At 38.6% G+C, this 19,117-nt stretch overlaps 1 protein-coding gene across 4 annotated transcripts in view; it reads right to left on the bottom strand.

Moving 5' to 3' along the window:
* usp54b (ubiquitin specific peptidase 54b) overlaps positions 1 to 19,117 on the bottom strand; it is a 134,904-nt gene that overhangs the window by 103,573 nt on the left and 12,214 nt on the right. Inside the window, exon 1 of one of the 4 annotated variants that reach the window (XM_072667214.1) lies at positions 4,618 to 4,718. The exons of the other annotated variants lie outside the window; for them this stretch is intronic. The gene's annotated coding sequence lies outside the window, so the exon portion shown is untranslated. Of the gene's footprint in view, positions 1 to 4,617; positions 4,719 to 19,117 lie in introns of those variants that run through there. 4 annotated transcript variants of the gene reach the window in all.

Genomic DNA, 19,117 nt, shown 5'->3' with positions numbered 1-19,117 from the left:
TGTGAAGTTAATGTAAATGTATGAAGTAAATGTAAATGTGTGCAGGTCCTCACAGCACAAGCAGACTATACTGTATTTGCTTTGGATGTCTGATCCAGCAAAACTGCACTAGAATCCAGTGGTAAATAGTATGAATTATTGAGTGGCTATAGCAATATGATCTTTTTTCATTGTTATCATGATAAATTATGTCACAGTATGCTTTTCGGAGCATGTACAGTGCTTATAGAACAATGAACAACTGCATGATCATAAAAATTGCAAAATCTGTAACCAGTGGAACAAGACAGCTGGATTTGAAGTTTGGTTTAGGTTTAAAAATATTACTAGAATGTTTTAGCTACTAAATTTTTTAACAAGTTATTTAAGTAAATCAGGTTGTTACTGTATTTTAAGTAAATATTTTTTAGGTTAAACTAATTTCTTACAGGTTAGTTATTTCTCTTTCAGAAAACTGAAATATTGTGTGTCTGCATTTTATTCGTTTTACTGTATTGATCCTACTGAAATGGTAATTGTCTATTATATTATACCAGATAAATGTAGTCCCACTAAATATTTGTTGATCAGCATCAGCAGATATATATCATGAAAAATACTGGATATCAGCATCAGATCACAATTCCCAAATTCCCCAAATTCCCATCATTTTGCAATATTGCCCATCCCCAGTAACTACTGTAAAACTACTTTTTACATTATGTAGATTTAACAGTGAGGTACAGCATGTCAGCGTTCAACAGTTTAAAGGGTTAATTCATCTGCATGAAGCAATGAACAGCAAACGTTTTGTCTTTACCCCATTAAGACGTTCAATTGCATATTCATAGACCTTGGCCAAATTTCATCTTCACTTATTTACTGCCTTTTATTTACCTTCTCAAAAAGCAAAGGCTATTGCAGATCCAGTCAAAATGCCCCTGTAAACCTTTATGTCTCTCTGAAAAGCTGAAGAGTAAAGATCTGCATTGGCAAAAGAAGGGCTGTGCCACCGAGCCTTTGTATGAGGTTATATCCCAGGCCTGCGAGGAATGGAGTGATGCAAAAAGCTGGGGCTGCTCTAGCTCAGGATCAGAGAGCTATAAAGGGTAGGATGAAGGAGAAGGGGGCTGGAAATGCCTCCCGCTGGATGAATTACTGCAGAAGCTGGAGAGAAGCAGCTGCACACTGATGAACTGGCGATCAGCTGCTATGATAAAGATTTCCACGCAGATTCTCACCCCTGAGCAAAGCAGCCTGATACCCATACAGTCAAGACTCTGTAATAAACAGTGACCTGAATCAGGAGGTGTGGAAAGAAAATGATTGTTTAATATGCTCTGAGGCACCCTCCTCCAAACACACACACACAATCTCTTGGAAAGAGATTGGGTTATTATCAATAGCAGAAGGTCACAGGCCTAACTGGAGATGATCTCTGTGATAAGACGACCATTACTTACGTTGATAGAGATCTCTGGTGCCACAGTGCTGCGGAATCAGGTTATAAATCTGTAGATACTGAAAGCTCAATATTTAATATTGTATTGCTACTCTGGTTAAATAAATCATTAATAAGTGTTTAGTATATAAATTAAACGTCTGCACATGCCCACTCAGAAACTAGGACAGTGCATCCAACAATAAAAGCAGCATGGAGCTTCTTTCACCTATTGATAGTGTAGTGAGAGTATAGGCCTCTGTCTGTGCCAATTAAGTGACTATACTTTAATCTCCCCCAGCTTGCTGGGAAACTGTAATAATAACAATAATAATAATAATAATAATAATAAACTGTAGCTCCCATGCCGCAACTGTCCAAAATGAAAATTGTAACCATCACTACATCTGTTGTAAAGCCTACTTGCATTCTACAGCAGTGTTGCTTTCCCAGAGATGTTTCAGTTTAAAGGTGAGAAAAAAACCCTTCTGAAATAACTTGAAGTTACTTTTGATAATCTGCTGCTGCTTCAAGCCATTATCACAATAAAAAAACATGGATCACTCAAATGATATGATGGATGGATGGATGGATGGATGGATGGATAGATAGATTGATAGACAGACAGACAGACAGACAGATAGATTTTCTATGATAGTATCGACTGCCTGGCCATCTGTGGCAGTTCGAAAACAGGCAGTGGCTGGCTTCACAAGCATCGAAGGAGATGTGTGTTTCTTGTCCTTACCCTCCTAATGTCAGAAGCATTGTGTTAGTGCTATGAGGAGTTACAGTTGGGTTGGTTAATTGGCAGTACCAAATTTGGAGAAAAGGTGGAAAAAAGCACTGATCTGAATGTGAATTAAATGTAAACACCAATTAAAAAGCTTTCGTCAAGCTTAGCTTCCCTATCTGCACGTGTTTCTGCATTGTGGCAATTTTTATTTTTTCATAGCTCTGAACTTTTCAAATGTGCAGTTACTCAAGTAAATGCTGTTCTTTTAAACATATTATCTTATTTGGATAGATATAAAAAATTAGACACTTATTAATTTATATATTCATATATTGAATATTCAGAGTTATCTGTTATTCCTAATATATAACCGACATATTAATATGTTAAAAATATCAGATGATTTCACTCACTCAGATGCTACTGTGCAACATAACAATTTGATAGTTTTAGGCCACATGAAGGGAGGGGGGGGCGCAAAGACTCTGAATGTATCTCTGACCAGACACTGGGTAAGATTGAGTCTGTGGGAGTGTAATGTTTGGGATTAATGTGCAAACGCCTATGGATATTCTTATCCAAACAGAAGCCCAAACTAATCCTAAACATTATCCTCTTCAAGAGCAATCATACTGGGAATATCCAATGACAAAACAGCATTTGAGGACGTCCTCACGGGTGCATTTGCCCAGAGTTTCTGCTTAAGTTTCAAGATTTTAGTAATGTGATTCAGCAGGGGGGATTATAGCAATGACGCATCGAAATGTATTCAGTCATCCCTGCACACCCAGACACGCACTCAATTATACAGTACACTCTCCAAACACAGTCACCCTTCCTCACACCTAACGTCCCTAAGAGCAAACAGAAAATGTGACTCAGTCGGCAGCATCACCATAATCCCGGGCCCCTCCGTGTGTCGGCGTGGGGTTGTTTTACAGGGTGTGTGTGTGTGGAGAGTCACCGGACGGGGGGAAGCAGTACATTAACCATGGGTTTGAGCTGCTTTAGAGAAATGCCTGAGGCTCTGGTGCATCTTGGCACCTAGAGACGATCTCAGCAGTAGTCATGTGCAGCTCCACAAAGCATATGACCTTAGTAAGGATGAGGATGAGTAGTTGTCATTGTCTCTCTGCACCGACTAAAACACATATACACACACTAGGGCCCAACCGATGTGTTTGACAGTTAAATCAGCTAAAATCGAGGGCCAGTGGATTTATCAGCAACAACAAAGCTCCCATCAACTCCCAGAATTTAGCAGCTTCTTTCATATTGGAACACAGAGACACTGACTGATATCTGAGCACAATCATTCTTTAAAGAAGTAGAGAGTAAAATGAGATCTTTTAATTGTGGTATTTTGTCCAATCGTCTCTTCAATTCATTCATTTCCAATTATAACCCACTGGCAATGACCCCCCCAATCACACAATGCTATCAGCACCAGGAGAGTGAGGGCTAGCATGTGCTTTCCATTATATAATAGAAAATTGTATATTTAATAAGAGCTAATATGGCTCAACTGTCTCAGCGTCATGATAATTACATACGTTATAGACTTAATAATTTTTGCTGACCTTGATATTGTCCATTGCATTTACTTGCATGTTTGTTTACATAAAAATAAACACCACCAATATTTCAGCCAATCGCACAATGACCAATAAATCAACAACGGCCCCTTTATATACACAAAGCAGACTGCGAAGATATTACTCTAGGTAAAACAAAACCTACAAAAAACACATTTAAAAATATGCTACAAACTTTTAACAGGCATTATGAATTGCCAAATTATAGATTATAGACTACCAATCTGTGATTAATTTAAAGTTCACTGCTTAAAATGTGTAACTGCATTATTATGCTGTTATATTATCATTATATCAGAGGCCTAAAATGCTCTTAAACCGATATCGCCCCCAAAACAATTGTTAAAATTCTAATAATGAAGGTGCAACAAATGACTTTTGTGATTAAAATGAGAAAAAACACTTTATGTTTTATAAAGAACCATTTTTGTTAAGAGAGATGCAAGAGTGAACCTTTCAATTTTACATCCACTTCTTTGACTATATTGGGAACCAAACTGAGCAAACATCTTAAGCCCCCAAACTAAAAAATTCTTTAACATAAAACACCAAAAACTTCACCTCTACAACTGCAATATGTGATATTGTATCAACATTTCTACTTTAGGCCCAATCATATAAGTTCACCCAGTACACACACATTCTATACCACCATAACCTCCATTTGTCGCAACAACACTCAGAAGCACGGCAGTTCAAAACATCTCTACTACATCTCTACTAACGCTGGCTAATGCTGAATAATGCAAACTCAGTGCTTTTCCCCCCGAGCAGTGAGGAGTGGTAATATGCAGGCTGCGGCTGAGGCAGAACATACAGGGCATGCTAGCACGGCTGTGTTCGCTAGAGCTGTAGTGTATGCTTGCCTGTGTCATGAGGGAAGCGGTGAAGGATTACTCTGCAGATCTCCTCTAAACGGCCTGAACAGTGGCCGGGCTGTGCTCGGCCGAAATCGCAGATTCAGCGTGAGTGCGAGAGCTGTGTGCTGAGGTACCGGTGCTGATGCATATTGATGACGGAGGGTTCCTGGAAGACAAAGTGACTCGGAGCGTGACTCACACCAGGATGCAGGATTAACCCTTTAATAGGCAACTTAAAAGGGCCAAAAAGGCCACAAGACATCATCTTCACAAAGCAGAACTATGTAAAAAATTATGAAAAGGGGGCAGCCCATTTTTACATTGTTCTTCTTTAGAATGAATTTTTTACAGGTGAAAGTATAACTGAATAGTTCACTGTTGTCAATGTGCTTTTAATTTACACTGTACATTTAAAACTAAAAAACTTCTGGATTTAATTACATTGCTATGTATTACATATATTCTGGACATATGTGTTATATATACTGTGCCAAAGTCAGAGACAACCCTTAACTATTTCCATTATGTACAAGTTATTCATTTTCAGGAGATACTTCTGGTGATTAGATCTTGATTTCATCTTGATATAAAGGTTATAAGTCTTATAAATCAGACACTAGTAAGAGGGAAAAATAGTTTAGGAAAAAATAGCATTCCTGACAACCACCAAAACTGCCCCCATAACAGCAGTTTAAGCTTTTATTTTTGAGAGAGCAGAAAATCAAGGTTTCTTCTTGCTCTAGAGCTAAAAAAAATCCACAGGTGTCTTTATCTATCCTTCCACTGTGAAAAGAAGACTCACCACTGAGTCAGCTCTGAGAGGACATGGAGCTGATCAAGCAAGCTCAAAATAGACACAAAAGAAGATCAATTGGGCTCTCATAACAATGGACTGATCATCAGACCTCGAGATCACTGAATGAGTTTGGGTTGACTTGGATCACTAGAAGCAGAACATGCTCCAGATTTTAAGATCAAACTTTGGAGCAGATTCCTTTAGAAAAAACAAAAGTGAGTGTCCTGAGATGAATGAAATCACATTACATATAATGCATTAGGTATTATATTTATTTATTTAGAGTATTTGTGTAATTTTCTGTTTAATAAATATTTATTTTTGACACTAAAAAATGAGTGTGCTGCAGGTAGTAGCCTTTTTGACTGGAGAAGAAAATGTCTCTGACTCTGAAAAAATTATTGAGTGTGCATTAATGTCATAATAATAATAAAACATCTGTTTTCCAGTAGATCGGAATGGGGCAATCCAGGCATATTGTAATGTGTCGGGTATCAACTATATTAACCCCAATCCGGTTTAGATTGTTTGTTTTAACCACAGTGTTCAGAGTATTCGCTATCAGGTGTCCTCAAGGTTCCATTAACAGACATTATTGCCCAGCCAGCAGCAGTAAGGAGGTTCTCAGAAGGTAAATAAAAGAGTTGAAAGTCTGCAGTGTGGAGCTATTTTACTGTAGAACATGAAAACAGACCATAATATCTGACCCTGTATAAAACTCTCACTGTTTAAACCAGCACTGAAGAGCTCATTCAGAGACTAGCACTAATGCTAATACACACACAATATAGAAACCCGAATCACAGCATCACATTCACCCACTATAAACCAGTTAATATCACAGCATCAGTAGACAATCCACAGTGTGTACAACTACACACACACACAGGAAGTGATTAGACTGAAGTGTTTTAAAGGGGCTGGGAGCTGATCAGAGAGGAGAGTCTGACCGGATTATAAGACACTAAAACACACTAAACACACTAAAAAAGTCATTTTAAGAAAAGTCTCAACTAAACTAAATCAATCAGTCCAGAATGTCTCATTATAGAAACCGATAATAAAAAAAAATGTGAATTTACTTCAGTATTAATCAGCAGCTCATCTAATCGCTTTGGAGGTATTATATATTTATCCAAACACAAAGGTCAGATCAGACCGGTATCTGCCGATACTCAGCATTAAGAGACTGAGATTTGATAAAAAATTTGGACAAAATAACTGTATCAGGACATACCTAGTCTCTAATATCAACTTACAAACTCAAATAAGGTGTCAGTAGATTCAAAGTTTAAAATGGGCTACAGCATTTCTCTGTACTTGTTTCAACAAACTTTGAAAAATAAAATAATTAAACAAAGAAAAGCAAATGTGTCCCAGGGGTATTTACGCCATGGGGGTATATACAGGGGAGTTAAGGACAGTTGTGTGTAACGAATGCCTTTGGTAGTGCATGTGCAAAGAACCAGTTCCTCGCTGTGGGGTTATTTGGAGGGTGACACAATAAACAAGGTAGTCCGTCTTTGAAATAAATCTGTGTTCATTACTCTCCCACGTCCCCCACCGCTTTGTCCATTGTTTAACGCAGAGCCTTTTGGCTGTTAGCCACGATAGATTAATGGAGTGAAGAGCTGAAATAGTACTGGCCTAGGCAGGCAAGAGAAGCGTGAGTGTGAGGAGGAATGTGCAGATCCCCGAAAGGCCGGTCTGGATGAGGTAGACCTTAAGGTGGTCGTCACATGTTAATAACCAGAACAACGGCATGTTCAGAGGTCGGGCTTACTCAGGCCACTATGGTCACTCTATGAATAGAGTTGGGTGGTATTCACTTTTTTCATACCATCTTCAAATATCAAATCAACACAGTATTACAGGAGTGGGGATCAGGAATGAGAAGCTGGTTAGCATTTGCTTATTTAGCATGAGAACATTCTGTTCAACACAGAACACATTTGATTTTAGCTGAAACCTCTGCCCGGACTAACTAAACCAAGGTTCGGTTTGTTTGCAGTATGAAAACACTTTTAGAAATGGTTGAAGAGCCATAATATGGTCAGGATGTTGGATTGTCAATTCCCCAACTCATCCCAAATATTGGATGGAGAAAACACAGTTCCACTGCTCCACAGCTCAATGCTTGGAGGGCTTTTTACCCCTGTATCCCACACCTGGCAATAGACATGGTGCCAATAGGCTAACATGTGTATGTGCTCCAGAGAGTCCTATTCTACTGGCAATACTTTTTTACAGAACCTAGACAAGCTGTGTGTGTGGGTGTATTTGCACATCTGTGTCAGTAATGGGCTCAACTGCAGTAGCTGGATGCAATTCATTATAAGGGGTGTCCACAAACATTTAGACATACAGTGCACCTATACTTTATTGCCACTACACCACCCAAACCTATCTATGGACCTGGAAGAGCAAGAGGGCTCTGAGAATAAGGAGAAATCAGATCACCTTTAAGCATTTAGCCACAGAGTCACTGCTAAGGGCAAACCGAACTCATCCAGAAGTGACCCTACAAAAAAAATCCAATTACCAGAAAGCAGAGCAGTTAAAAGCTGTAATATATTTAGCCTTTGCTTTGTGCTTTCATCAAACTGTCCCGCCACTCTCATAAGTCAAATACATCCTCTATTCATTTCGGGGTTTGTAATTATATAAAGGTAGAACTCAAATATAAAGAGCCCTCTTTTAAAGGTGCAAGCCAATGCATTTTCAGTAAGCGAAAAAAGGGCGGGAAATAATCCCTTATTGATTGAGAGAGCAGGGCGATGTTGTTGTGTGTGGGGAGATTTAGTGCTGGGCCGGGCTCATGAAAGGCAGAGAGAAATCCTCCAGCGAGCCCAGCCTGGACAAGGTGGCCTGGATAGGAGTGTCTGTACTGCGAATAAACAAATAATGCTCTGATAATGGAAACTGCTTCCAGCAGCCAACTGGTGATGTAATAAGTTATAGCCCATATCTGAAGCATTCATATTAGGCTCTTAGTGGGAGAAAACGCATGAAATTTCATCGCTTGCCAGATTAAGTGCATCATTTCTGCTGGAGGATTATGTCAAACAGATACAAAGATTTAGCTCGATGAACGTCCTTTGTTATGCCCTCTGAAACATTCTTTGGCGTGCAGGTTTTTTCGTATGTTTGCATAATCCACATTTAATATCCTGTTTGATTTATAACCAGAGAGATCTGTAGTGTTTTGTTCAGCGTGTAGTGGATATTAAAAAGAAGACTGATACTTTAAGACATACAGTAAGAATCCAACATTGCAGCCCAGTACAGTGAATACATCACAAGGATAGGAATAAAGCCATTATAGCTTATAGCCAGACCATGTCACAGCACTCCTTGACTGCCACTGTAAGGTGTGGCGTACAATGGACAGCTGAGAGGATCATCGGAGTCTCTCTCCCCTCCGTCATGGACATTTACACTGCCCGCTGCATCCACAAAGCAAACAGCATTGTGGATGACTTCACCCACTCCTCACACAGACTGTTCTCCCTCCCTGTTCTGCCATCAGGAAGAAGGTACCGCAGCATCCGGTCCAACACGACCAGACTCTGCAATAGCTTCTTCCCCCAAGCCATCAGACTTCTCAACTCCAGAGACTGAACTGATGTTTTCTTCTGTTCCAGACTCTCAGACTCTCTCTCTCTCTCTCTCTCTCTCTCTCTCTCTCTCACCAACCATTTACCCCAGACAATATGGGAAGCATTTTGCACTAATAACTTTACTACCTCACTGGATTCAATATTTATTGCACATTGCATAATTTGCACACTACCCCTAATTGATTTATTACTCTTTGTCTGTACTGTGTTGTGTTGTCTGCCTGCATTTGTATTGTGTTGCACCTGTGTTCTGTATGCACTGTGTCTATGTTGCACCATGGTCCTGGAGGAACGTTGTTTCGTTTCACTCTGTACTCTGTATATAGTTGAAATGACAATAAAAACCCACTTGACTTGACTTGACTTGACAATTGGGGTGGGTCAGGTAGTCATTACTTTTGCTGAACTCAAAAACTTTTAAAATCTTTTAAATGAAATAAAAGGATATGACAATATTAAATATTGCATTGTGCTAATGGCCCATCTATCTCACTCTTCTTCCCTATAGAAGGCCCTTAAATGAACTTGTGTTTTCAAACGTTGCACTGCCATGATCACAGTTTCCCCTTCATGTTAATGCCTCTGTGATCAAAAGAGGCTCAGAAGCAGAGCTATCACTGAAGAGCTTTGAGACATACAAAAATTTTATGAGCGATCTGAGACATTAGTCTCTCTGATCTAAACATTTATCTCCAACCGTCAGTATTGATTAAAATAAACACTCCACATGGGGCGTTGGCACTTCCTATCTACTCATCAGTAGGGAAGAAAGATAGCGGCCTGCCTCTCACAAATATAGATGGCACTGCCACGAGGACACTCTAAGCTACAGTCGCTTGCTTTCACAACCTGGGCCATGACACACTGGAGTGTTATCACCAGTGTTATTATCAGGGCTCAGAAACAGAAGTAAAAAAGACAACGGGTTCACACTAAGCCGAATTAATTATGTGAATGTAATGTGTCCATTCACACTGTTCTTAAACTGGTTAGATCCTGAGCTGTCACTGTGAATGATCAAGTTATCTAGCCATCATTTAACTATTCATTTGAATAAGGTGAACTGAATAATCCCGATGCAGGGAGTCAACATGGAAAGGAATACATAAAAAGGACACATTTTACATGTTATAGTCATCCTGCAGATAAGTGCTAGCACATTGCATGGGAATTTCAATATCTTAGCACTAAGCTTATAGTGGTATCCATTCTCTTCCCACACAGGGTTTAACAATATTGGGGTCAGCTCTACTTAAACACAGATATTTGAAGTGAATAAAACATTGTGAGACATTATTCACTTTGTATGTTGCAGTTCTACAGTGAATCCTTCAGTAAAGCCTAACTCTGAGTAGCACATTAGCCTGTTAGCTATGTGACCTAGAGCTAGTTAAACAAAACAATGAAATATATTTTGGCTTAATTTGTGTATATACCTTATATACCTTATTAGACCTTCAAGTAGGACTGGGCAATATGGTACAAATACATTATAACGATATTTAAAGATTTTATTTGCAATATGCAATATTTATTCAGGTACTCTCCCGTACTGAGTACAGTGATTTTTATTCAACATCTGTTGCTCTTAATCTAATTCAACCAGTCTAATTACACTGTTAGTAATGAAATCTGCAGCTGATCAGAGTTTATTAAGCACTAACAGTCTCCTCCATATGCTTAAAAAGGCATATTGTTTTCACAATAACAAAATTTATCACAATATGATAAAATATCGTCATATTGCCCAGCTCTACCTCCAAGCTTTTCTCTTAACGCAAACCAGATCATGTGTTTTAAGTATGTTTGTTCTACCCTGTTGATCACTGTTCTCCTTGTTGCAAAAGAGGAAGAAAGGAACAAAGGCCTCTGTGGCTTGGCAGGACATTAAGTCAGACGGGCACGGGTCAGTGGCATCACTGGGGAGAAGCACAATGAGTGATTCAACAACAAAAAAACAAAAAAGCTAATGTTTATGAACAAAGATGTCACAGATGACCACATTGGGCTTTTCAGCTCACACTGCTGTGACCACTTCCTGCCCACAGAGAGCCACATGATTACTCAGGGTCAGGGTGAGTAATTGAAGAACAAACTGGGGGCTCTTGTGGCACTTTGCTGTATTCCTTACTGGATTTGTGATTGAGCTTTGCAAAGAGAGGAAGAAAAGCAGTGGCTGTAGCCACCTCAGGACAGGAATGACGCTGGAGATAAGGAGGCACAGTGCAGAAGCGTGGTCTGTTATTAGGATCTAAGCTTACGGCAGGTAGAAAATGAACAGGGCGCCACATAAACACTAAAACGTGCAACAGTAGACTCAGCTCATAATTTGATAGAATTCATGATACCGGTTTATTCTTGCAAAACAGGGTATTCTTGCAATATCCTGGAAATAAAAAAAGATTTTAAAAAATCACTGTATCAATGTCTTTGCAGTCTCTGCAGCCTGGGTGGGAGTGTAGAGTGTAATTTATGCAATGTTGGGTTAGTTATTAAAAAAAGTAATTCTTTACAAATTACTTATCACTATCCAAAAGTGCAATGCCATTACTTTACTTATTACATTCTAGAAAAAGTAATATCACTACTCCTTACTTTGCTTCTACATAACTCTCTTTCAAATAAACTATTCTCTAAAACAAATTTGTACCAACTACACTCTAAGCCAAATGTTTCCTATACAGTACTGAAAACAGGTTGTTTGACTGATAATGATAATGCAGCTTTTTTAAGAGCTATTTAGATCCATTACAACCATCTACTAAAGATCTTTCCACCAATCTGAAGACCAGGTAAAAACCTTTTAAGCATTCAAATGATTTCTGAGTCACCACTGTTCTGCACCCGACAATTGCCTTTACGGAGTTTAGGCTTTTAAGAGTATAATATGATTTCACTGAGCCCCTTAGATACTGCAGATTGATGATTGGCTGGGAGGATGTGGCTGCTTACAAAGAAAAAATAAACTCCGGACAGTGACACTGTTACAAAAAAGCTGCAAAAAATAATCCATAATAATGTGATGAGATCTTTCAACCAGAGAACCTGCTGGAGGGGCTGCTAGAACTAGCAGGGAATGCTTGCGCTTCTGTGCCTGCTCTATCACCGCCACGACCCAGAACTGGATCAAGCAGCTAAGAAGATGATGATGATAATGATGAGGATGACGAGATCTTTTGCTGAGTTACTGTGCTTCTGTGTAACAGCACAGATGGCAAAATATCACCCATCCACAAGATACATGGTAACATTTTTGCATCACAGTGTACTGCACCATAATGTATTGTTACACCCCAAATAAATACCAGGGATTATGATGAAGAAATCGAAAGACTAGCTGGACGAGAAACGCGAGAGGGACGACACCAACATTGGTACTCCATAGGCAAAATAAAGGCAGGGATATACACAGATAATGAGAGACAGGTGCAGACAGTAATTACAAAGCAGAACTACAAAGTACACACAGGCGGCTGGGATGACAGCGAAGCCCAGTCAAGGTGACAATGTGGGTGGAGTCAAGGTGACAGGGAGACAGGACAGGGATAGAGAGCAAGAGTAGGGGCCAACTGGGGATACTATGACAAGGCCATCTTCTGACTGTAGCACAGTCTGTGCTTGTGTGTTTTGCATTTTCATTAGCTGTTAAGGTCAAGTGCTGAAAAGAAGCTTTCACACACTTTGAGAACATCTGTCTATCAGGGAGCCATCCCAAATGCTACAAGAAACACCTATTCCATCCGTCACACCACATTTATAGTCTTTGTTTCCTATATGTTGTCTTCTATCTTCCAATCAGTCTATCAGTATTCAGTTCTGGCCATTATCTCTCTCTCTCTCTCTCTCTCTCTCATTTCCTCTCAGATATAGCTGTTTGGGTTTCATACTATCAGTGAATATCTACTCTAGGGCTGCACAATATATCGCTTTAACATCACTATCGCAATGTGCACATAAGCAATACTAATATTGCAGGACATGCAATGTTAAATACATTTTTTAAAAACTGCTAAAAACAATTACACTTCTCTCAGCTTCCTTGACAAATCTACCAAAGGAACGTCTGCCCAGTATTGTTTATTTTACTCCAGTATTGGAAACACAAAGTGCATTATTAATATCATATCATGACATGTTGGATCACTGACTTCTGGTGAAAATCACATTTTTATATCACTTTATAGATTGTAGAATGTCAGTTTTTTTTCCCAATATCATGCAGCCCTGATCTACATCACAGTTTGTCAGACAATATTGTCAATATTGCGGTTTGATTACTTTTTTCAATTTTTTAAACTCATATGGTCATATGGTTCAGAGCATCATGTATGTGACATTACTGCAACACTCACTACATTCCCAATATAGCATTACATGAGGCCATTTAGGAACAGAAGGCCGGCAAGCCTTGAACTGTTTGATTCTTAAACAAACAACACAAACCGTTCCGACTGAAAAGCCTAAAGTAATTGGATATCAGTAATGATTTATGCAAAACACAATGGCAAAGCCTCACAGATGTCTATTTTTTTAATAAGGAACACTATAAACTTGGGCAATGATATTTACAGCTCAACAGTTTCTCCAGTAGGGGACTGATATCAAGCAAGTAGGTATAATCTTTTCCTTTTTTGACAACCTAAAGCCCATTTATATACAGAAGCACAATGTGTGGTACAATGGAATCACTTCGCTGCTTTTTGTTATTTCACACCTGACACGACACACTCGGTCACGGTCACAAAGTCATAAATCAAATGTGTATCATAAGTTTTTTGTTCTGTTCCCCTTCAACAGTTAGCCACACAACATACATGTTGTTCAGCACTGAATCTCAAATAGGGTTTCCAATTTCAACTGGCTGATTTACCAATAATTTGACTACCTAGCTACAGGCCATTGGTTGACTTGCTGCTAATATTTGAAATGCAGCTATATGTAGATGTCTTTATTGAACTTGATTGTATATTTAGCAAGAAAATGAATTTATACCTTTTCTGCCAACTTATAGAATGTCACACGTTGAAGTTTTTGTGCTTTACATGCGTGAATAGCTTAAATGATTAATATAGGATTTGCTCTTATTACCACACCTGGCTTGAAATGGGGTGAACATGTTGGCAAGTTGTTCACTGAGGAGAAAACATCTTGTGTAGAAGCAGAAGCACTTACTGATTTTTAACTCCCTAAATTTGTAACATTTGCCCCTAAAAGTAACTATATTTAATAACGTAGTCTTTCACCAGAGCATGGAGATTGTACAGTAATATGGATGTTTCTGTTTTAGCATATGTTGATGTACATTAAATTCATAATCAGCAAGTAGTGGTTTAAGTAAACCTTTTTCACTCATGGCAAAGCGTTTGCATTTGAACAAGCCTGTGTTTTTAATAATTACTGGGAACATTTTTCTTTTCTTTGCTTTTTTTTCCTCCAAAATTAACATTTACTATCTTTTCACTTTCCATTTCTTCACCACTGAGATGCAGTACAACAGGCCGTGCTGGCCACACTCCAGCAGTCAGGGATTTAATGTACGATTCATGTGCAAAGACAATTTAATGGCTTTATTTGCTAAGACAAGCGCTGTCTGAAACATTTTCACCGGTTGATCCATCAACGTCCCTCTTTTCCATTGCAAGCCCAGGGGAACAATTAAATGTTAAATATGTACAAGCTTTGGGGGGGAGGGGAGCAATATTCTGGGAATTCCCTGGGATGGCACAGCAGATAATGTGTGCTGATACGTGACCTGTGCTTAGAATGGGATCAGACAGGCTGGAAAAGCTGTTCTTCTTAGAAAGATGATGTATACAAGGAAATTTTGGAAAGAGGAAAATGAATGTGGATGTAATCTAGGACTCTAATATGCATGAACCAGCTTTGGGCCAAATATAAAGACGTTAAGCTCTTGCTGAAGATATTCTGCATGCTGGAGCAAGCCAATTCAGAGTGTCCAGACTAAAGAGTGTGGCTCCCTCGGAGTCCAGGATACTGAGAGAACGATTATGGAAGTACAGAAGACGTTGTAAAACAAAACGGCAGCCACCAATCAGGCCCAGTGTTGAGAGAAGAGGAGTCATTTAGCCCATTAAATTGCAGAGATGATTAGGCAGCTTCAGTGGTTCTGGAGCCATGCCAGGACCCTGGTGTCAGGAACCATGCTCTCCGTCGAGAACAAAGATTAAACACTCATAGATTTTAGGATCTCTATAGACTGTTTTAAACCTTTCAAGTCTAGTGCTGCCTTTTAACCTACTCTTCTTTAATCAGTATTAAAATGGAAATAGCATTGCTAAACATAAAGTACATCAAATAAACATGACAAATTGTGATGAGGGATACATTTTACTCCTCAATCTCCTTTTACTGTTACTGTGATGAAAAAAAAAAAGATTAATAAGCCATCTCTTTGACATGATTGCAGGGATTCCAGCAATGATGAAAGCATGGAGCTCTTTAAATAGTGATGGGAAACACGGCAGCACACTGAAAGCTTCAGGGATGTACATTCTGACTAATTTTAACATTTGCAGGAGGTAGAATATGTAAGTATATGTAAAATATGTAAGACCAGTCAACAGTTTTCTGGTTATTTTAAAAAACAGAGATTTCCATCCGTTTTTAAAAACATTTCTGTCCACACAGAGACAAAAAACGCTTACATGAGCATGCTAGCCTGTATAGGTTGTTAGTACCTATGAGTAGTATTTCATAAGGAGTAAAAAGAAGCAAAAAAAAAAAAACAGGTTTAATCCCAAATTATTCACTACTTCATATGCAGTGGACTTTGTGAGTCACGAAATGACGAATTCTAAATCTGAAAAGCATTACACAGTTGTTACATTTTTTCATATGTTGAAATCTAGGGCTACCTATGTGTAGACACTGTAGTTTAATGACTTATGTAGTTCACTTTATAGAAGAGTAAGGAGGTATTTGAGACTCAGTCAGGGACATGCATGCATTGTGACGTCAGCGTTTTCACAAAGCTCTGTTTTCTCTGTCCACACGATAACACTGAAAAACTGACAAATTTACCCAACAAGGCCACCTGAGACTCCATCCACACATATTCAGCCATTTTTAACACCTGAGGTTTTTGTGTTTTGGCTTCTCATCTTTTAGAATGACAATAAAAAAGCCTCCTGACTAGACAGCCAAATGCTCAGACATGTCTGAACACTAGAACTACAGAAATCAGGTTTTCATGTTACACTGTAAAGCAGCTCTAAACATATAAATTAATCTGTTGACAGAAAGCTGCAGGTTTTGAAAGGTTTTGTTCATTCATGGAACCTTTAATCGAGCGGCGCAGCGGTAAAAACATAGGATAGGAAGTGGATTGAGCTTAATCAATACTAAATCCGCTGAAATGAACTAGGATGAACTCCAATCCTGATCGTTTTACAAAAGCTAGGAATAAAACTTCTTAAGCCTTGTTTAGCCTATTCTGTCAATGTCTTAATGATGTGTCTTTTGTACTGCAGTTTTATTCAGTATGTGAATTCAATGTGAACTTCCCCAGTTCCTACACCATGTTAAAAGGCTTAAAAAAAAGTCATTGCAGACACCTTTTTTTCTGTATCATCTACCACGCAGCCAAACACACACAGCTGGCATTTGATGTTCCTTCTTCAGCTAGATTTTTTGCCTCAATTACACAGAGCTGTGTGCCCAAAATGTCAGGCAGGATTAGAGAGGGAAAGGTCAGAGTGTGGATGCCGGAATGAGCACCGGTGCATCTCTTGTGGAGCGAACCACACATGTCCTGCATGGATACAACACATATACACACACACACACACACACACACACACACACACACACACACACACACACACTCCACGCCACTCCACTCCGGCCTTCATACGTGAGTGAGTGGGTCACAGGCAGTGCATTTCCACACCCAGTCAACGCCCTTGATATGATTATCTCGGACAGCGGCGAAGCTCAAACCGGCACATAGAAGCAGTCTATCACCCGTCAGCTGCCATTCTACCAGTGCAGCGACAGACAGATACAGCAGAAAGATGCTCAAGCACTACCAACAAGGTCATGATAAAAAAATCTAAATAAAATGTATATGAACGGGGGAGTGTTTATACCTGCTGGCGCTGATATATAGACATTTATACAAAACATAAAAAAAAGTTTGTTAAAAATGTCAAAAATGTGTATTGTGTTATAGAAGCAGTAAAATTAGTAAAACACTAAAAAAAAAAACACAATAAAAATATTTTAGTGCAGTAGTCTTTTACCTTTAAGTTGCAGTATGTTTTCAGAGTACAATCATCCATTATCAGTGAAACCTGGTCCAATGGCAAGATTTTTTTACAAATATTTTTGCAGGTATCGATATGATTCCTAGATCATAATGATATCTAGCACAAATATATTACACTTTGTTCAACTCAGTTCAATATTTTTTTATAATATTATAATAATATTATTATATTTATAATATATTTTCATACTTCCAGATGCTTTTATTTGTAACAGCAGGCTTTATCCTTATGTATTTAGCAAAATGTCCTATTCAAAATGTCACATTTGACTACCTTTAAAACCCAAAACATTGTACTATCAGTATTGTATTCATTGTTTTTTGTTCAGTCTGTTATATTTGTCCAATACTAAAATTATAGCTCATAATTTAGTGTTTAAACTATAGTTTCATGCCAGCCTAGAATTTGTTTGTTGTTTCACTAATATAATTTAACAGCAAATTAATATCTGCAGAAATACTGCTTAGAAAAACAATGTTTAACCCTGAATTTACATAGTACTTTGCTTATTAGTTTATCATAGTTTTATTTGTAATTATTTGTTAATACTCATAATTTATATCATGATTAATTAAACGTTTTACCTAGACTACATTTAATGACGGATTATATAAGATGCTCAAGTTTCTTTTTCAGTTGGCTCTGTGTTTAAGTTCTCCTCCATGTTGCTACACAGGCAGCAGTAATTTTTTAAGGGGACAGTACATGAACACCCACACACAGTGGGAAAAGGACTAATGGAATAAAAAATATGAACATAATGAAAATATTTGACATATATTTGACAATAATTGACATGGGCAAGACTACGTCGATTACAATTACAGATACGTTGGTTCTGAATGCAATCAAGCCCTTGCAGCAATTGCCCAAAATCTAGTAGAAAGCCTATCCTGGACAGTTGAAACAGTTACTCCAGTAAAAGCACAGCACAACTCTTTTTAATACCCTTGCTTTCACAAGGAACAATGAATGAGCAGGTGTCCCAATAATTTTGTCTAGGTAATGTATATAGAGAAACAGAGAGAGCGAGAAAGTGAGTAAAGGAAAGAGAGACACAGACGAAGACAGACACAGCACAAATGTGGGCAGTGAACAGTATCAGAAATAGGAATATCAAACCCTGTGTTATTCAATTGGCACATTTCCAGCAGCTTAGCGAGAAACATTTTCATCAGTATAAACCGTGGCACCCTGCGGAGATGTGCATCTCTTTAAACCTCTAAAGAACAGCTTTATCTCATGTAACCCCACACTGATAAATAACAGAAAAGAAAATCTAACACACGGCATCAAGAGAAACACACCCACATGCACATACACACGCAGACAGAGAGACAGACAGTCAGACAGACAGCGGAGACCATTTTTTGATGTTATTTCCACTTGCTGCTGGATTTCTTTGATGGCCTCAAATAAGCACACCTGGGTATTGTCCAAACCTCAGCCTAGAGCAAGACAAAGTAACAAGCTTTGGTCGTTTAGTGCAGCCCCAGAACACAGTAGCATGTTTTGTTTTTCTCAAACCTAGAAAACAGAGTTGCCCAAATAAAGGCCTGACTTTAAATATGTTAGAAAGCAAACGGTACAAGCAAACATTTCCATATGTAATCTACATTAAATATCACCAAGCTTTATAGTTGCTGATCACCAAGTGGCATAGATAATGCCTATATAGTGGTGTGCCTTTCATCACCTTTGACATCTAATTCCATGTCATTCAATTTTATCCATTTAATAGAATCCATGGAATATCTTTGCTAACGGGTACATATGCAGAGGGAAAAGGTAGTGGGCCTTAA

This window comes from Salminus brasiliensis, chromosome 22 (assembly GCF_030463535.1).
Source record: "Salminus brasiliensis chromosome 22, fSalBra1.hap2, whole genome shotgun sequence".
Taxonomy (NCBI): domain Eukaryota; kingdom Metazoa; phylum Chordata; class Actinopteri; order Characiformes; family Bryconidae; genus Salminus; species Salminus brasiliensis.
This window is presented reverse-complemented; position numbering and strand designations above follow the sequence as displayed.